Below are 22451 nucleotides of genomic sequence, written 5' to 3' on the forward strand. Positions count from 1 at the left end.
TTAACACACATCGTTTGATGCATACATCGATACATGACATGCACGTTGAGCTATGATCCTTGGATACCCTGATATGATTTGATTGGATTTTGGGGTTTGTGAACACAATGCTATGTTTGGTATTACATGACCCTTAAAACATAGACATTTGTGGCCCCGACGATTGATTTGAGATTTGGGATTTGATGGCGCTTCGTCGACACTATCATACGAGTATCCCTTATTGAGGCCGGTGTGCCAGCTCGAGCATTGATTTGATAGCGATTCGTTTGATTCTGACATGTGCTCAGTGGATGGGCATTTGACCTAATACCTCCACGACATACATGCATTGCATACCATATATCATTGTTTAGATACTTGTGGTATATTTGATGGTTGTTCCATACAGAGCTTTGCTCACCCCAAAGGGGGGCTGTTGTTGTCTTTGTGTGTGGACAATGGCAGGTACTCCAGGTTATCAGGAGGCCGGAGAGGGTACTTCTGTAGGGAGTCACAGTTTGAGTTGAGGTTTATATTTTGTTCCCAATATATATATATGTATCTATATACCGGGGCATGTCCCGAGGATATGAGTTGTTTGTATATGATTGGTTTTAATTATGTGTGGGCATGTTTATGATGTGAGATGAAATACTATTTTTAGTATTCAAATAAAATGATTTGGGCTCATTGTGAAGAAAATTTAAACTCGTTTTCCGCTGTAATTAATTAACCCTAATCAGATTGCATTGTAATAACGATTAGGAGCTAAGGGCCCCACACAAAGTGGTATCAGAGCATAGCTGGGAATGCTCGATTGAGTCTTGTGTACACGTGAATAGGCACAAATGAATTGTACGCTTGTGTTTGATTTATTTGTATTACTTACTCCTACTTGATTTAGTTTGAGTAAGTTATTGATGATATGAGATGATGATGAGATTATGAAATTGATATTGATTTTTGATATTCATCATTTGATTCGTAGTTGGATCCCACGAATGAAACTGCGAGTAGCAGTACTGAGAGGATAGTTGGACAATTTGAAGGATTGTCCATGGATATAGTGATGGCTCGATTCCAGGATTTGAAACCACCGACGTTCTTTGGCACTGAGAATGCAGAAAGAGCTGAGGCCTGGTTGAAGGATATTGAGCATCTGTTTAATATCGTTGAATATTCCAAGGCTCGGCGAATGAAACTTTCTCTTTATCAGTTGAAAGACCGAGCAAAATCTTGGTGGGAAGCCGCTGAGATTGTATTGAAAGAAGCCGGGATTGAAGTCACATGGAATGTCTTCAAGGCCCAATTTTTGGAGCAGTATTCCCCTCCTTCTTATTATACTGCTCAAGAGAATGAATTTAATAATCTGCAGCAGGGAACGATGACTGTTGCAGAATATGCTTCGAAATTTTCTACTCTGTTGAAGTATGCACCTCACGTAGCTGGAAATGCGAAGGCAAAATATAAAAGGTTTGTGAATAGATTACATCCTGATATATATACTTATGTTGTTTCTGGATTGCCTACCAGCTACGCAGAGGCAGTTGAACGAGCTAAGGCAGCCGAGGCTGGACTTAGGCGGGGAGGTCCACAGTATACTCCTCCACCACCAGTGTCAGCTCAGCAGCCTACATTGCGCCCAAGAGGTAAAAAGTTTAAGAAGACTGGTTCTGTTTCTTCGTCTTCTTCGAGTTCGAGTGGATCACAGAGAGGGAGTCCTGTGATTGCTCCTTACTGTAGCCATTGTGGGGGTAAACATACTATCGAGTAGTGTCGAGGTATTTTTGGTACTTGTTATCAGTGTGGGCAGGAAGGCCATTTCTCTCGAGTATGTCCGAACAGGGGTACGACTTCTTCCCAACCCCAGCCAGGATTTAGAGGTGGCCCTATTATGATGAGACATGCTGTTCTTGTTCTATCTTTTCAGCAGTCGAGTGTCCCACAATATCGAGGACCGGGGGGTCAGAGTGCCCAAGTTCCTCCTCAAGTGAGAGTGTACGCCATGACCGAGGATAAGGCGAGAGAAGCTCCTGGTGGCGTGATTGCAGGTATTTGCACGCTTTGCGATTATCCTGCACGTGTTTTATTTGATACAAGAGCATCTCATTCATTCATATCTCATGCATTTGTTGCATCTCACGATATTGAGTGTACCCCGTTGTATGATACTTTGTCGATAGCCACGCCAGCAGGGAAGATTATTTTTTCTGAGAAAGTTGTGCATAATTGTGTATTGATATATGAGGATAATGTGACGTTCTTGAATTTGATTGTCCTCCCAACGCACGACTTTGATTGTATTGTTGGCATGGATATCTTGACGACAAATCGAGCTACTGTTGAATGTTTTCATGGAGTGGTTCAATTTCGACCGATTGATGGACCCAAGTTGAATTTTTATGGCAAGGGTTCCCAAGCCAAAATTCCATTGATATCTTCCTTGGAAATGTCTCGACTTTTGACTAGCGGAGATGAGGGTTATCTTATCTACGCTGTTGATGTCTCTAAGAAGGAACCTTCTTTATCGGAAATTCCTGTTGCGAAAGAGTTTCCAGATGTATTTTCCGATGAGATTCCTGATTTTCCTCCTCATCGAGAAGTTGAGTTTAGTATTGATCTTGTGCCGGGGACTGCTCCCATATCTAAAGCTCCCTATCGCATGGCACCATTGGAATTGAAATAATTGAAAGAACAATTACAGGATCTTCTCGATAAGGGATATATTCGACCGAGTGTATCACCTTGGGGAGCTCCAGTTTTATTTGTTCGAAAGAAAGATGGTACGATGCGAATGTGTATCGATTATAGGCAATTGAATCGGGCTACTGTGAAAAATAAGTACCCACTTCCTCATATTGATGACTTATTCGATCAGCTTCAAGGTACTTCTGTATACTCGAAGATTGATCTTCGTTTTGGGTATCATCAAGTATGAGTTTGAGATGAAGATGTGCCTAAAACTGCTTTTCGTACGAGGTATGGCCATTATGAATTATTGGTTATGCCTTTCGGTCTCACGAATGCTCATGTTGTATTTATGGATTTAATGAATCGTGTCTTTCGAGATTATCTTGACCGATTCGTAATTGTGTTTATTGATGATATTCTTGTCTATTCGAAATCGAAAAAGGAGCATGCTGAACATCTGAGACTGGTACTTCAAACTCTTCGCAATGGACATTTATATGCTAAATTGTCCAAATGTGAATTCTGGATGGACAAGGTAGTATTTTTGGGCCACGTCATTTCGAGACATGGCATATCTATTGATCCTACGAAGGTCGAAGCTGTATTGAATTGGCCAAGACCTACGAATGTTCCTGAGATCCGTAGCTTCATGGGTTTAGCTGGATATTATCGTCGCTTTATTGAAGGGTTTTCGAAAATAGCTAAACCTATTACTCAACTGACACAGAAGAATCAGCGATTCATTTGGTCAGATGAATGTGAAGCTAGTTTTCTTGAATTGAAGACGAGATTGACCACAACACCTGTTCTTACTATTCCCTCAGGTACCGGAGGATTTGTGGTGTGTACAAATGCGTCTAGTAAAGGTTTGGGCTGTGTTCTGATGCAACATGGCAAAGTGGTTGCTTATGCGTTGAAATCTCATGAAACACGTTATCCTGTTCATGATCTCGAATTGGCCGCCATTGTGTTTTCTTTGAAGATTTGGCGCCATTACTTGTATGGAGAGAAATTTGTTATCTTTTCAGACCATACGAGTCTGAAATATCTCTTTTCTCAATCTGATTTGAATATGAGGCAACGCAGGTGGATGGATCTCCTGAAGGATTTTGATTGTGAGATTCAATATCACCCTTGATCGGTGAATGTTACTGCGGATGCCCTTAGTCGTAAAGTGCACGATTCTGTGTTAGCTTCTGTCAATGTTACCAAGGTACATGAGGATATATGTACTTCTGGTTGGATTTTTCACTCGAATTGGAATTCTGTCACTGTCTCAGCATTGCAAATTGAGCCGAAATTGATATCTAAAATACGAAAGGCCCAACGAAGCGATGCTCAGATCCAAAAGTCGAAAGAACTTGTATCTGCAGGACATCAGTCTGGATTTCATATTTCCTCTTATGGTTCTTTACGACTCAATGGTCGGCTGGTAGTTCCTAATGATTTTGATTTGAAATCTGCCCTTCTTCGAGAAGCACATTGTAGCAAATACAGTATTCACCCTGGAGGCTGAAATATGTATTTGACATTGAGACCTCAATTCTGGTGGAAACGTATGAAGAAGGACATTGCTGAGTTTATTTCTAAATGTCTTATCTGCCAGAAAGTGAAAGCCGAGAGAATGAAACCTGAAGGATTGCTCCATAGTCTTGAAATCCCGAAATGGAATTGGGAACATATTGCTATGGATTTTGTGACTCATTTACCTCGTTCGCCCAATGGTTGCGATGCTATTTGGGTTATTATTGACCGGTTTTCGAAATCTGCACAATTTATTCCGTATGAACAGACTTATCCTTATAAGAGAATGGCCCTTTTATACATCGAGAATATTGTGAGACTGCATGATGTGCTGATAGGTGTGGTTTTTACGTGTTTTATTGCATTAGTTTGAGTGTGTTTGCATTGTGCATGCGTACATTTCATTCACATTTTGTTCGTTTTAAAGTAAGCATATGCATTTGATCATATCTCACTTGTGCGTGACGAATTTGCAGGAAAAATGGCCGGAAAACTAAAATCGGAGCCAAGTGCCAAGCTAAGAAGATAATGTGCAGAAGAGGCGGCGCTCAGGCGGTGAAATTGTACCGCCCGGGCGCGAGAGAAATCACGCAAAGAGCTGAAATCCAGAGAGGTCGGCGCTCGAGCGGTAGTTTTCTACCGCTCGGGCGCGAGAAGTGATCCAAGAAGAGAAAAGTTACAGAAGATGTGGCGCTCAATCGGTAATTCTCTACCGCCCGAGCGCGAGAAGCCGCATTCCCCAGGTGCTTTACAGAGAGTGTGGCGCTCGAGCGGTAATTCTCTACCGCCCGAGCGCCACTTATTTTTAGGAAGATTTCTTGTCCGATTCCCTACCTTATTTTGGAGGAGAGGTAGATATGGAAAGGGGATGAGGACATTTTTGAGGATATTCAGACATAATTTCAGAGCCGCCACAAGCTTTGGAGAATTTTTGCGCCAGAAGTTGAAGATTTGAAGATTTTCGGGCGTCGTTTTTGCGATTTTCGTCACGCCTAGTATTTCTGATCTTGTTTCCATTCTTTAAACTTTGTTTTGTTTAGTTTTACTATGAATTCTAGTAGCTAACTTTAATATTTTTTGGGATTTAAGGGGATCCTACCCCGAACTTTGATCTAATTAATTTATATTTCGATTGTTGCGTTATTTTTTATTATACTACTGTTTTATCGTGTTGTTAGAGCGTAGCTAACTTTAACAACGTTTTTATATTGCGAGTGAGTTCGAGAGAATAACTTGTGATAGGAACGAGTAATATAATCCGTGGATCTACAATTTACATAGACATATGAAATTGGATACGCGCCGATAGTCATAGCCCTAAGGGTCGAAAACTAGGGGATTTCACAAATCGACATACAATTCACTCTTGATAAATAATTAAAGACATTTAATTACTTCATTGAGTAGAATTATTTTGGTATAGCTCGAGAGAGTGTGTTCAATTGAATAGGAAATCCTGTCGGAAGCATATAATCATTATCGAACGAATTAATTAATTAACGAGGGGTAGGTGAACCGATATTCCCAACAAATTCATTTCTCATAAAATTTTAATCAACTATTTTTAAATGTTATATTTCCTTATTCCATTCTTGAATATTTTTATTTGCGTGTTTATTTGATTTTAGTAGTAATAAAACAACCAATCGATTTTCGTTGCTAAGTATTTAATAACTGAAAATAATAATTGTTAAATACAATCTTCAGTGGAACGATATTCGTACTCACGTACATTATACTATTACTTGATATCGTGCACTTGCGATAAATTTTGAGCATACAAAACCATATTTTTATTAAGGATTTAACAGTGCAAGTTTTGCTCGATCAAGTTTTTGGCGCCGTTGCCGGGGACTGTTAATCTACAATTTTATTTTCAATTATTTACCTTAGCATTCTCTATTGTCACTTTGGTTGACACCTTCGATTTTTTTTTTCGCAGATATCCCTCTTGTGCATGCCAAGGTCTCTAGAGTCTGAACTAGAGACATTCGATCCCGAGATTGAAAGAACCTTACGTAGAAGACGACAACAACAAAGACTGTAAGGACCGTGTATCGTATAATCATAAATCCTGTGTGATTATCGATAATTTATGAAATTGTCATGTGATTATGTATTTGATGTATATCATGATAATGGAATTGAGAAAATAAGTATTGGATATGAATTGATGTTGTAAGAGCTCGAGTGGAGAAGCCGGACGCCAATATAGTACAAAAGTCAATATTTATACAGAACATGTAGCGCCCGGGCGGTTGAAAATGACCGCCCGAGCGCCAGGGTATGTAAAGTTTGTGTTCAGGCAGAACACTTCCCGCCCGAGCGGTAGTTTTTGACCGTCCGAGCGCGATATAAGTGGTATTTGGACAGAACAGGCCGCGCCCGAGCGGTAATTTGTGACCGCCCGAGCGCGGTACAAACAAAATTCGGGGGCAGAACTTCTCGCGCTCGGGCACGAGAATTCTACCGCCCGAGCGCGAGAGCGGTTGGGATAAGATTAAGTTCTTTCCTTCATTTCTTTTTCATTTCACTACCGTAACTTCGAGAGGAAAGAAAGGGAATTCGATTTCTTCCGTCCGAATTGACTTTGAAACGTTGTCTAAACGCGAAACAAATTATATATTTGTGATCTTCGCGTCGAGGGCTTCTGCCTGAGGTAATTTTCTTCTGGTTCCAGCAGCTTTAAATATCAAAGTGCTGGAATAACATGTATTTGAAGTTGAATTTCCTGTATGTAGTAGAATAACCGACAAGAAACTCATATTCGAATTCGGAATTGAATTATGATCTGATTTGGATTTGATAGGAATTTTTGAAGTTTCAAATGATATTTGAAACTCATATTAATGATTTTGGATAATGTTATTGACTGGAATGAGTATGTTATTGATGTAGATAAAGTATTATACCGATATCTTCACGCTACATCAACTGGAAACGAAGAATTGAGGTATGTTGCGACCGGGTAACATACGACAGGTATCTGTATTATATGATATATGTTTGATTTATTTGATTGAGAATATGCGTCTATATGCCTTATGTGATGATTTAATGTGGCATACATGACATTGTGATTTGAATATCGATGTATAAAATAAATGTTTTGTTAACACACATCGTTTGATGCATACATCGATACATGACATGCACGTTGAGCTATGATCCTTGGATACACTGATATGATTTGATTGGATTCTGGGGTTTGTTAACACGATGCTATGTTTGGTATTATATGACCCTTAAACATAGACATTTGTGGCCCTGACGATTGATATGAGATTTGGGATTTGATGGCGCTTCGTCGACGCTATCATACGAGTATCCCTTATTGAGGCCGGTGTGCCAGCTCGAGCATTGATTTGATAGCGATTCGTTTGATTCTGACATGTGCTCAGTGGATGGGCATTTGACCTGATACCTCCACGACATACATGCATTGCATACCATATATCATTGTTTAGGTACTTGTGGTATATATGATGGTTGTTCCATACGGAGCTTTGCTCACCCCCAAGGGGGGCTGTTGTTGTCTTTGTGTGTGGACAATGGCAGGTACTCCAGGATATCAGGAGACCGGAGAGGGTACTTCTGGAGGGAGTCACAGTTGGAGTTGAGGTTTATGTTTTGTTCCCAATATATATGTATGTGTATTTATATATACCGGGGCATGTCCCGAGGATATGGGTTGTTTGTATATGATTGGTTTTGATTTCGTGTGGGCATGTTTATGATGTGAGACTAAATATTATTTTTATTATTTAAATTATAGAAGAAATATTTCGGGCTCATTGTAAAGAAATTTTAAACTCGTTTTCCGCTGTAATTAGTTAACCCTAATCAAAGTGCATTGTAATAACGATTAGGAGCTAAGGGCCCCACAAAGACTAAGAGACATAATGAACAGGAACGAACGTGAGGAGGAGCATCACGAAGAACCAAGGATCGAAGAGCCAAGGCGCATACCCATGCTTGAGTATGTGCAACCATCGCTTGATGGAGCACGTCAAAGCATAGTGCGACCAACTGTTAGGGCAAACCAGTTTGAGATCAAGCCAGCAATAATTCAAATGATCCAGAACACTGTACAATTCGGGGGAAATGCGCTAGATGATCCGAACACTCACATCGCCGACTTCTTAGAAATTTGCGATACTTTTAAATTTAATGGAGTTTCAGATGATGCTGTTAGACTACCTTTATTTCCGTTCTCTTTGCGTGATAAAGCTAAATCTTGGTTGAATTGTTTGCCTATAGGTTCAATCACAACTTGGGAAGACATGACCAAGGCATTCCTCTTGAAGTACTTTCCTCCATCAAAAACCATGAAGCTGCGAGCGGACATAACCACCTTCTCTCAATTTGAGCAGGAGTCACTCTACGAGGCTTGGGAGCGCTACAAAGACTTATTGCGAAGATGCTCACATCATGAGTTGCCTCTTGGGTTAGTGGTCCAAACTTTTTACTATGGTTTAATTTCATCTAACCGAACCATGATAGATGCTACGGCCTGCGGAAATCTGTTGAGGAAAACGGCCGAAGAGGGATATGAGTTACTAGAGGAGATGACTGCTAGCAGCTATCACCCTCAATCTGAAAGGAACACTCAGCGAAGGAATGCAGGAGTACACCAGGTAACTGACTTTTCAGCTGTCACCGCACAATTAGAAGCACTCAACAGGAAAATAGACAGCATGAACATAACCGGGACAGCGATGCGCCTGCAAGAGATATTTTGTGAAAAATGCGGAGGAGAGCACTATGTTAAGGACTGTCAAGACAGTGGTCCTTTCTATGTAAATGAGGAGGTACCAGTGAACCAAGTGGGAGTCCACAGCCGTCCGAGGAATGATCGTACTCAAACACATATCCTGGATGGAGGCAACATCCCAACTTCTCATGGGGCGGTCAAAACAGTCAGAATCGACCGCAAGGAGGACATTCATATGGGAAACAACTGATGTATAGATCTGATCCTCCTAGAGAAGAGAAGTCCAACTTGGAGCAAATGATGTCTAAGTTTATTTCATCCACTGAAACTAGACTTCAAAACCAAGATGCATCGATAAAAGGACTCGAGAATCAAATTGGACAGTTGGCCAAGATGATAGCAAGTAGAGAGCCGGGCACCTAGCCAAGTAACACAGAGAAAAATCCAAAAGAGCAAGTGAAGGCCATCGAGTTGAAGAGTGGGAAAGTTTTAGAGTCAAGAGAAAAAGAGAAAACTCAAAAATTGGATAAGCATTCTGAAACATCCAAAGGTAAGTCTTCTAACTCTACACCAGCACCCACTGCACAACCTAAAATTGTTATTCCTCCACCTTTTCCTGCAGCACTGAAAAAAGCAAAACTAGATGCACAATTCGGTAAGTTCCTTGAGGTATTCAAAAAATTGCATATCAATATTCCTTTTGCCGATGCTTTGATGCAAATGCCTAGTTATGCTAAATTTTTGAAAGATATATTGGTAAATAAGAGGAAGTTGGAGGATCACATGACAGTGAACTTAACTGAAAATTGCTCTGCTTTGGTGCAAAACAAGATCCCATCGAAACTTAAGGATCCAGGGAGTTTTTCTATTCCTTGCATAATTGGAGATGTTGTTTTTCATAAAGCGTTATGTGATCTTGGTGCAAGTATTAACCTGAAGCCTCTTTCTGTGTTTAGGAAACTTGAATTGGGAGAACCTAAGCCAACGCGGATGTCTTTACAACTAGCTGACAGATCTGTCAAGTACCCCCGCGGAGTGATTGAGGACGTGCTAGTGAAAGCGGACAAATTTATTTTCCCTGCGGAGTTTGTGGTACTTGACATGGAGGAAGACATAGAGATACCGTTGATTCTTGGGAGACCATTCCTTGCGACTGGCAAGGTCCTGATTGATGTTCAAGAAGGGAAGTTGAGATTGAGAGTGGGCGAGGAAGAGATCACTTTTGATGTTTTTAATGCACTTAAGCACACACTGCACTCTGATAGTTGTTATAGGATTGATGCTGTTGATGCTCTCATGTCTAACTATGTGCAGGATGCTCTTGGGGACCCTTTGGAAGCCACCCTCACAACTGAATTGGAGGATGACGACTTGGACGCAGAAAAAGCTGAAATAGTGGCATACTTTAATTCCAAACATCCATGGAGAAGGCCGATGAGGATGAGACTGGAAGATCTAGGAGAGCGCAGAGATTTGATCCCTCCAAAGTCAAGCATCGAGGAACCACTGATGCTTGAACTCAAACCCTTACCTCCGCACTTAAAGTACGTATACCTAGGTGAAAATAACACTTTGCCTGTCATTATTTCTGCTGCTTTGACAGATGCTATGGAGAAAAAATTGTTGCAAGTTCTCAAAGAGCACAAAAGGGCATTCGCCTGGAAGGTGGCAGACATCAAGGGAATCAGTCCATCGATATGCATGCATAAAATCTTGATGGAAGAAAAGTACTCACCTCTCGTGCAACCTCAAAGACGACTAAATCCAAAGATGCAAGAGGTAGTGAAGGCTGAAACTATTAAACTTCTCGATTCAGGTATTATCTATCCTATTTCAGATAGTGCTTGGGTAAGTCCTGTTCAATGCGTGCCAAAGAAAGGTGGGATTATGGTGATCACTAATGAAAAGAATGAACTTATTCCCACGAGAACTGTTACAGGGTGGAGAGTGTGTATTGACTATAGGAAGTTGAATGATGCCACCCGTAAGGACCATTTTCCCATTCCCTTTATTGATCAAATGTTGGAGAGATTAGCGGGGCATGCATTTTATTGTTTTATAGATGGGTATTCGGGGTATAATCAAATCACTATTGCACCTGAGGACCAAGAGAAAACCACTTTCACTTGTCCTTATGGAACTTTTGCCTTTCGTCGTATGCTTTTTGGTCTTTGTAATGCACCTGCTACATTTCAGTGCTGCATGACTGCTATATTCCATGACATGATTGAAACCTTTCTTGAAGTATTTATGGATGACTTTTCTATCTTTGGTGCAACGTTTGATGAGTGTTTGCAGAATTTGAGATCCGTGTTGAGAAGGTGCGAGGAGACGAACTTGGTTCTTAATTGGGAAAAGTGTCATTTCATGGTATAAGAGGGAATTGTTTTAGGGCACAAAGTTTCGGAACAAGGAATTGAGGTGGACAAAGCAAAAATTGAAGTCATACAGAACCTACCGCCACCAGCCTCAGTGAAGAGAGTTAGAAGTTTTCTAGGCCACGCCGATTTTTATAGGCGGTTTATCAAAGACTTTTCAAAAATTGCCAAACCTTTATCTTCCTTACTCATGAAAGATGTGCCTTTTGATTTCAATGTTGACTGTTTACAGGCGTACGAGGATTTGAAGGGGCGCTTGGTGATGGCTCCTGTCTTGGTGGCACTGGATTGGGATCTGCCCTTCGAGATCATGTGCGATGCCAGTGATACGGCGGTGGGGGCTGTGCTTTGCCAGCGTCAAAACAGGGTATTTCATACAATTTACTACGCAAGTAAGACCCTTGACGAGGCTCAATTGAATTATGCAACAACTGAAAAGGAATTACTTGCAGTAGTATTTGCACTTGACAAATTTCATTCATACCTTGTTTTGTCCAAAGTAATTGTTTACACAGATCACTCGACATTGAAATATTTACTTGCTAAAAAAGATGCAAAGCCACGCTTACTTCGGTGGATTTTATTATTGCAAGAATTTGATTTAGAAATAAAAGATAAGAAAGGTGTCGAGAATGTGGTAGCAGATCACTTGTCTAGGTTAGAGCTGATTAGTGATGATTGTGTAGATCAAGCTATAAATGATTGGTTTCCTGATGAGCAACTATTTGAGGTGAGACACTGCCCTTGGTATGCAAATTTCGCTAACTTTCTTGTCACATGCACACCATCACCAAATCTATCGTTTCACCAACGAAAGAAATTCTTCTCTGACGTGAAATACTATTTTTGGGAGGAACCATTTTTGTTTAAGATTTGTGCAGATTCCATGATAAGAAGGTGTGTTGCAGAGGAGGAGTTTGGGCAAATCCTCAACCATTGCCATGATCGTGAGGTAGGTGGTCATTTTGGACCAACAAGGACGGCATCTAAGTTACTTGAATGTGGCTTTTATTGGCCAACCCTCTTTAAAGATGCTCGTGCTTATGTGCTAACATGTGATAAATGCCAGCGGTCAGGTAACATTTCTAACCGTCATGAAATGCCGTTAAACAATATTCTTGAGTGTGAGGTTTTTGATGTATGGGAGATAGATTTCATGGGACCGTTTCCCAGTTCGTTCACGAAAAAATATATCTTGGTTGCGGTTGATTATGTGTCTAAGTGGGTAGAGGCAGAAGCGTATGCCACTAATGATGCACAAGTTGTCCTGAAATTTTTAAAGAAAAATATTTTTAACAGGTTTGGGACACCAAGAGCAATCATTAGTGATGGTGGCACCCATTTTTGCAATAAACTATTTGAAAAACTCTTGAGCAAATACGGTGTCACACACAAGATCTTTACCCCATATCACCCCCAAACGAGTGGTCAAGTGGAAGTGTCGAACCGAGAGATAAAGCGGATTTTGGAGAAAGTTGTAGGTGTAAGTCGGAAATACTGGTCAGTGAGATTAGATGATGCGCTTTGGGCATATAGGACTGCTTTTAAAACACCTATAGGCACTACACCATATAGGTTGTTGTTTGGTAAAGCATGTCATTTACCTGTAGAGTTGGAGCATCGAGCATACTGGGCCACAAAAGCATTGAACTTTAATTTTACTGACACAAGTGAACGACGTCTACTGCAACTGGATCAGTTAGAGGAATTCCGGAACTTGGCATATGATCTTGCACTGTCATACAAGGAGAAGACGAAGAAGGCCCATGACAAGCGGATCATCGAGAGGGAATTCAAGGAATGTGACAATGTTCTACTCTACAACGCCCGGTTAAGACTGTTTCCTAGAAATTGAGGTCACGGTGGTCTGGACCATTTGTGATTCTAAAGTATACCCATCGGGAGCCGTGGAACTGCACGATGGGAATGATGGGACATTCACGGTCAATGCCCAGCGACTGAAGCACTACATGAGTGGCATAATTGAGCCACAACTTTGAATCACCCGGTTCCAAGACAATTCAAACTGAGACCGGCCGACAGTCTAGCTCTCGACTATAAATTGAGAACTACTCTCGACTGTAAATTGAGAACTACTTTTCTTTCCCTTCTCTTGCATTTATTTTAATTTTTCTTTCTTATCAGTATGTTTTATTGTCTTTTACTGTTGTTTAGTTTTTATTTCAAAAAAAAATAAAAAAAAAGAGGTGGGTGTCAATTTTCCAGAGAGCTCGGCGCTCGAGCGCGACCATTGATTCCATAATCTACAGAGAGCTTGGCGCTCAGGCGGTAATATTTTACCGCTCGAGCGCGCCGACTCATTTCGCGAAAATAATTCCAGAGAACCTGGCGCTCGAGCGGTAATTTTTTACCGCTCGAGCGCGCCTGCAGATAAAAACGCGAAATCTCTTTCCCCTTTCCATTCTGCGAAAATTTCTCCCCAAATCCCTAACTCTAACTCAACCCCCCTCTTTTGATTTTCTTGTGCAGGCACTAAATCTCCACTCCATTTTCCGGCAACAAGGCACAACCCTCCTTAGGAAGCAAGAACAACCCTCTCCGGCCACCCACCATCTCCATCACCCCTACTATGGCTCCCAAGAAACCACGAGGTAATCCCGGTTCCTCCTCTTCATCTTCATCCTTTGATAGACATCGGTTTGTGAGTGAGGCGGCTAGGGTTAGATACGATCATGCTAAGATTCACAAAAACCCTATAGCCGAGAGGGGATTTCGTAGATAATGGGAGGACAGATATCTAGGGCCTCTTGTGAATTTGGGCCGGCGTGGATGGGAACAATTTGGGACTCAACCCAAGGCAGCGGTAGTTTTAGTTGTTAGAGAATTCTATGCGAATGCAGCGGAAGGGAAAGATGGTAGGGTCTTTGTTAGGGGTCGACTAGTTTCGTGTGACTATGTTACTATCAATGCACTATTAGAAACAGCGGAAGTGGATGACTCTCAAAATTCGAGGCATTGGGCGTCGACCCTGAGTATGATACAATCCTAGCAGAGCTGTGCCACCCAGGCGCAATGTGGAAACCGTTGAGCGGACCGCCGAGCTGTTTCGACGAGAAGTATTTGAAAGCGGAAATTGCCCTTTGGTATCTATTTGTGGCCCGACGGATGATGCCGGTCTCGCATAAGAGCGAGGTGCAAAAAGAGTGGGCGGTGCTCCTGTATGCTTTGACTGCTGGATACAACATAAATGTAGGCAAGCTGATAAATTCTCAGATCATGTTGAGTGCCCACAATAGTCATGTCGGTCTCTTTTTCCCCACCATCATCTCTGAATTGTGTGTGAGGGCGGGAGTTGTCTTCCGTGAGGAGGAGGAGTGGTTGCAGCCGATGAAGGCTATTTGTGTAGATGACTTACAACAGAAGAGGGCAAAACAACGAGTCGACTTCCCCACTCAGGAGGAGGAGGCAGGTGGATCAAGCACCGTCATCCCTCGTCGCCCACAGCCCCGCAGGCGCACCCAGAATGACAAAATGGACGAGAGCCTTTCCTTCATGGCTCATCAGGAGCAGGTCAACGCCAATGTCGCGACCCATCTTGCCCACCTCGACTCCATGATGCGCACTATGCTCCTCCACGAGGGCGTAGATCCAGGGGCCATACCACCACTTTCTCCGTTTGTTCCTCCCTACCAGTTTCAGTATGACTACCGTCAGCAAGGGGATGCCACCGGAGTGCCACCACCGGAGCACAATGAGGAGGAGCCTTGATCAGGGGAGTTCACTGTTTCCCCTTCTTTGCACTTTCATTTCTTTACTGTTTTTTGTGTTTTTTCTTACCGTTGTTTCAGTCTGTCATGTTTTAGCATTTATTTTTCTGTGTTTGCATCCATGTTTGCATTTAATTGTTTTGGTCTTTTGTGCAATAGGGACATTGCACACCTCTAGTATGAGGGGGTCGTTTTTCGTATTTGTTGTCTTGCGTATTTGTCCTGCATGAGTGTCAGTTGATGGTGAAATTAGACAATTAGTAGCCAGTGATGATTTTGGGCTGAATGAATTGCATGTTGCTTAGTCTTATCACTCGTTATGAATCCCCCGGTATATTGAATTTTGTTTACGCACACATAGTGGATTTTAATAGTTGTGTCGATGATAGTTAAGTTCAAAATAATCTGTGAGGGGAACTGGAGAAACATTAGATGCGAGTGGAACTTGAATGAATAGCTGTTGAAATGAGTGACTAACCAGTAGCATAAACTCAAGTAGAAAATCAAACGTATTCCTCAAATATCCTTCATCCCAATCATGCATAGGACCTAAAATCCATCCCTAGGCCAGATAAATAAAAATATCCTATATCCAAAGCCTAGGGAGTACGCATGAGAAAACTATGCACAAAAAAAAAATGAAATAATAAAGGGGATGTAAGGTGAGGGGCAGTCAAAAAGGGATGAAATCCTATCCCAAGGCTAAAAAGATGGAGATGTAATGCGTTGAGGAATGTCAGAGAAAATTTCTGACAAGTGCATAGTGAAAATGATCTACGTACTCCTCATCTTTCTAAACCACTTGAGCACGTTGGCTGCTAACTCCCTACATTTTGTTGTTCAACTATGAAACTCTACCACTGTATGTATTTACTGGTTGGTCCCAAATAGAAACAGGACTCTGAAAAGAGAAACTTGCGTTGACTGGTTGATTCAGCTACCCACATGATTTGCGAATAAAACTGTCTGAAATACAAGCTAGAAAAATCCACTGCACACACGACCACACCTTTTGGAAAAATACAATTGTGTTGTGATGTTCTGAAAGGGGTAGTAATGTATGTTGTGATTTGACTAAGTGGATGTGGTTCACAAACCCGCTGAGGCAGGAAATGCCAGTTTGCTAATTCACCATCAGTTATTTACTTTAATACTATCCCTTTTGTGTTTGTTTCATGTTTTAAATGTAGTCTGTAACCTATTTTGCTTGAGGGCAAGCAAAAGGTTAGTATGAGGGGGTTGATAGGTGTGGTTTTTACGTGTTTTATTGCATTAGTTTTTGTGTGTTTGCATTGTGCATGCGTACATTTCGTTCACATTTTGTTCGTTTTAAAGTAAGCATATGCATTTGATCATATCTCACTTGTGCGTGACGAATTTGCAGGAAAAATGGCCGGAAAACTAAAATCGGAGCCAAGTGCCAAGCTAAGAAGATAATGTGCAGAAGAGGCGGCGCTCAGGCGGTGAAATTGTACCGCCCGGGCACTGAGAGAAATCACGCAAAGAGCTGAAATCCAGAGAGGTCGGCGCTCGAGCGGTAGTTTTCTACCGCTCGGGCGCGAGAAGTGATCCAAGAAGAGAAAAGTTACAGAAGATGTGGCGCTCGATCGGTAATTCTCTACCGCCCGAGCGCGATAAGCCGCATTCCCCAGGTGCTTTACAGAGAGTGTGGCGCTCGAGCGGTAATTCTCTACCGCCCGAGCGCCACTTATTTTTGGGAAGATTTCTTGTCCGATTTCCTACCTTATTTTGGAGGAGAGGATGAAATGGAAAGGGGAGGAGGACGTTTTTGAGGATATTCAGACATAATTTCAGAGCCGCCACAAGCTTTGGAGAATTTTTGCTCCAGAAGTTGAAGATTTGAAGATTTTCGGGCATCGTCTTTGCGATTTTCGTCACGCCTAGTATTTCTGATCTAGTTTCCATTCTTTAAACTTTGTTTTGTTTAGTTTTACTATGAATTCTAGTAGCTAACTTTAATATTTGTTGGGATTTAAGGGGATCCTACCCCGAACTTTGATCTAATTAATTTATATTTCGATTGTTGCGTTATTCTTGATTATACTACTGTTTCATCGTGTTGTTAGAGCGTAGCTAACTTTAACAACATTTTTATATTGCGAGTGAGTTCGAGAGAATAACTTGTGATAGGAACGAGTAGTATAATCCGTGGATCTACAATTTACATAGACATATGAAATTGGATACGCGCCGATAGTCATAGTCCTAAGGGTCGAAAACTAGGGGATTTCACAAATCGACATGCAATTCACTCTTGATAAATAATTAAAGACATTTAATTACTTCATTGAGTAGAATTAGTTTGGCATAGCTCGAGAGAGTTTGTTCAATTGAATAGGAAATCCTGTCGGAAGCATATAATCATTATCGAACGAATTAATTAATTAACGAGGAGTAGGTGAACCGATATTCCCAACAAATTCATTTCTCATTAAATTTGAATCAACTATTTTTTGATGTTATATTTCCTTATTCCATTCTTGAATATTTTTATTTGCGTATTTATTTGATTTTAGTAGTAATAAAACAACCAATCGATTTTCGTTTCTAAAGATTTAATAACTGAAAATAATAATTGTTAAATATAGTCTTCAGTGGAACGATACTCGTACTCACGTACATTATACTATTACTTGATATCGTGCACTTGCGTTAAATTTTGAGCATACAAACCATATTTTTATTAAGGATTTAACAGTGCAAGTTTTGCTCGATCATGTGCCAGTCTCAATTGTATCTGATCGTGATCCCAGGTTTGCTTCTAAATTCTGGGGTAGTTTTCAAGAAGCTATGGGTACGCGTTTGGCTATGAGTACTGCGTATCATCCTCAAACTGATGGCCAAACCGAGCGTACGATTCAAACGTTAGAGGATATGTTGCGTGCGATAGTGATGGATTTCAGAATGGGATGGCAAGATGCCTTACCATTGGTTGAATTTTCTTATAATAATAGTTTTCAAACGAGTATTGCTATGGCACCTTTTGAAGCCTTATATGGGAGACGATGTAGATCACCGTTATTCTGGGATGAGATTGATGAGAGACAATTGACTGGACCTGAAATGATACAGGAAATGAATGATAAGGTTCAGTTGATTCGACAGCGGATGAAAGCTGCTCAAGATCGTCAAACGAGTTATGCAAATAAACGAAGACGACCCTTGGAATTCCAGAAAGGTGACAAAGTGTTTTTTAAAATATCTCCCTTTAGAGGCACTGTTCGATTCGGCATGCGAGGTAAGTTATCTCCTCAATATGTTGGTCCATACGAGATTCTTGATCGAGTTGGGGATCTTTCTTATTGACTGGCATTGCCACCAGCTCTATCTGCCATTCACGATGTGTTTCATGTTTCTATGTTGAGGAAATATGAACCAGATCCATCACATGTGCTTGCACCTAATGAGGTTGAACTGGATCCTTCTCTTTCCTATGTTGAACACCCTGTTCGCATTATGGATCGAAAGGAGAACATATTGCGAAATAAATCGATTCCGCTAGTTCGAGTACAATGGACACGACATGGGGTGGAAGAACCGACGTGGGAATTGGAAAGCAAGATGCGGGATTCATATCCGCATTTATTTGATACTATTCCACCTGTTCCATTGTATTCGATGTATAGTGATCCATTTACTGATTTTAGTTTTGATATGTACTATAACTGGTGACATATGTATGTTTACCAATATTATGTATATAGAGATGTTTGAGATTTCGAGGACGAAATCTTTTAAGTAGGGGAAAAATGTAAGGACCGTATATCGTATTATCGTAAATATTATGTGATTATCGATAATCTATGAAATTGTAATGTGATTATGTATATGATGTATATCATGACAATGAAAATGAGAAAATAAGTATCGGATACGAATTGACGTTGTAAGAGCTCGAGTGGAGAAGCCGGACGCCAATAAGTACAAAATCGGTATTTTGTAAAGGAACATCTGGCGCCCGAGCGGTAGAAAATGACCACCTACGAATTGACGTTGTAAGAGCTCGAGTGGAAAAGCCGGACGCCAATAAGTACAAAATCGGTATTTTGTAAAGAACATCTGGCACCCGAGCGGTAGAAAATGACCGCCCGAGCGCCAGTGTACCAAAAGTGGGGAAATTGGACAGAACATGTGGCGCCCGAGCGGTAGAAGATTACCGTCCGAGCGCCGGTATAGCATATGAGAGTACTCGGACAGAACATGCCGCTCCCGAGCGGTAGTTTTTGACCGCCCGAGCGCGGTGCATTTGAAACTCGGGGACAGAATGTCTCGCGCTCGGGCGCGAGAATTCTACCGCCCGAGCGCGAGAACGGTGGTGATAAGAACGAGACTTCTGCTTTATTTTTTCTTCATTTCCTTACCGTGGCTTCGAGAGAAAAAAAGGGAAACTCGATTTCTTTCGTCTGAGTCGACTTCGAAAACGCTGTCCAAACGCGAAACCAATTATATATTCGGAATCTCCGCGTCGAGAGCTTTCTTTTTAGGTAAATTTCTTCTGATTCCACCAGCTCTAAATATCAAAGTTCTGGAATAGCATGTATTTGAAGTTGAAATCCCTGTATGTAGTAGAATAACCGACAAGAAACTCATATTCGAAGTCGGAATTGAATTATGATATGATTTTGATTTGATATGAATTTTTGAAGTTTCAAATGATATTTGAAACTCATATTAATGATTTTGGATTATGTTATTGATTGGAATGAGTATGTTATTGATGTAGATAAAGTATTATACTGATATCTTCAAGCTACATCAACTGGAACGAAGAAATTGAGGTATGTTGCGACTGGGTAACATACGACAGGTATCTGTATTATATGATATATGTTAGATTGATTTGACTGATTGGATTGAGAATATGTGTCTATATGCCTTATATGATGATTTGATGTGGCATACATGACATTGTGATTTGAATATCGATGTATAAAATAAATTTTTTGTTAACACACATTGTTTGATGCATACAACGATACATGACATGCACGTTGAGCTATGATCCTTGGATACCCTGATATGATTTGATTGGATTCTGTTGTTTGTGAACACAATGTTATGTTTGGTATTACATGACCCTTAAAACATAGACATTTGTGGCCCCGACGATTGATTTGAGATTTGAAATTTGATGGCGCTTCGTCGACGCTATCATACGAGTATCCCTTATTGAGGCCGTTGTGTCAGCTCGAGCATTGATTTGATAGCGATTCGTTTGATTCTGACATGTGCTCAGTGGATGGGCATTTGACCTGATACCTCCACGACATACATGCATTGCATACCATATATCATTGTTTAGATACTTGTGGTATATATGATGGTTGTTCCATACGGAACTTTGCTCACCCCCAAGGGGGGCTGTTGTTGTCTTTGTGTGTGGACAATGGCAAGTACTCCAGGTTATCAGGAGGCCGAAGAGGGTACTTCTGGAGGAAGTCACAGTTTGAGTTGAGGTTTATATTTTGTTCCTAGTATATATATATATGTATCTATATATCGGGGCATGTCCCGAGGATATGAGTTGTTTGTATATGATTGGTTTTAATTATGTGTGGGCATGTTTATGATGTGAGATGAAATACTATTTTTAATATTCAAATAAAATGATTTGGGCTCATTGTGAAGAAAATTTAAACTCGTTTTCCGCTGTAATTAATTAACCCTAATCAGATTGCATTGTAATAACGATTACGAGCTAAGGACCCCACAAGTTTTTTGGCCGTCCTAGGAACAAGTTGAAGATTGTCCGGGCCTGTGACTTGTATCAAAGTGAAATGAAATATTCAGCAAATTTCTCAGTCCAAATTTTGTTTCTTTTTTTAAAAAAAAAAACACGACTCGATTTTGTCTGGAAGAAGATTGGCCCATGATTAGTTTTTTGGCATACTTGGTTGTACGTATTTCACTTTTCAAATTATTTTATTGATTAAAATTGTAAACAAATTCATGTAGTAAGTTTATGCCAAAATGACAATTCTAAAAAAAAGATATATCATTAATCTCGAAATAAGTGTACTGTAATAAATGATTACAAACATTTAATTTTATGAGATTTTTATTGATAATTTTTAAATAAAGATTTCTCTGTTTTTTAAAAAAAAAATTTCAAATGTGAATTGAAGATATTTGAAAATATAAATTTTAATTATTATTTGAATTGATTATATTTATACTTTTATTAGTTTAAATTTGAATTTAATTCATTTTTATATCAATTTAAATGTAATTTATGAATTATTTGTTTTTTATTTTCTTTATTCAAATTGAAACCGAACTTCATTGAAAACATAAACTATTTTTAATTTTTTGCATTTATTATATCAATTCATTTAATTTAAGATATGGTTTTGTGTTACTATGATATATTTAGTTGTTATTATAAACTTTATAAATTATTCAGTCTGATTTCTGCATTACATTCAGACAGTCAATTTTCAATCAAAATAAATATAAAAAATAAGTGAAATGTTCAGTATCACTCGTGAGGTAAATAATTCAAAAATACATTTGAGGCTTAAACTCTGATTAGTTCTTTAATACGATCTACCAGCATATGAAAACAACAGAAATTCGAATGTATTTTTCATTATCAAAACATTATTATTATTTCTTCCATACATTTTATTTTTTTTATTTTGTGTATTATTTATATATATTTTTATTTTATATGGTTAACGCGCACACATATATATAAACAAAGTTTTTGTCTTATCTGAAAAGTTTCCGCCAAAAATAATGTTATAAAATGAAAAAAAAAATCATTATTAATGTATTTACCTATCGCATTAATATTTGAAATAAATAAATAATTAAATGTGAATTCTTTTCAATTTATTTTTAAAAATTCCAATTTAAATTTGATATTTTTTAAAATTATTAACTACATTTAAGTATCTGCATTAATTATATCATCTATTTAATTTAAATAATGATTTTAAGTTGTGTGTTACTTTTATAGATTTTATGTTTGCTACTCTCTATCGTATTAAATAAAATATAATTTTTATATATATAATATTACGTTTTTCACCTTTTTTAAAAGAATGTCCGTAAATTGTTATTATTATTATTATGTATCATAATAGAACTTTAAAATATATATCTTAATAAAAATTTAATATAAATATTTTTAACATATCCAAAAAATAATTACATTTTTAATCAAAATTTATTCATCTAATAAATGCAAAAAAGTTGAATTTTTGAAAAATGTTTTATTCTTTTAAATTTTGATAAACAAAATAATATATGAATTTTTAAATAATTTTTTTATTATTTTATTAATAGATGTTTAACTTAAACCAAAATAATAAGTAAATTTAACGACAATAATATTATTATCATCGTTTAAGTATTATCTCAAATGAAAAAAATATTTTGATATAATAATTTTTATAATAATATTTAAAA

The sequence above is a fragment of the Primulina tabacum genome, chromosome 12 (assembly GCF_025594145.1).
Source record: "Primulina tabacum isolate GXHZ01 chromosome 12, ASM2559414v2, whole genome shotgun sequence".
Lineage (NCBI taxonomy): Eukaryota > Viridiplantae > Streptophyta > Magnoliopsida > Lamiales > Gesneriaceae > Primulina > Primulina tabacum.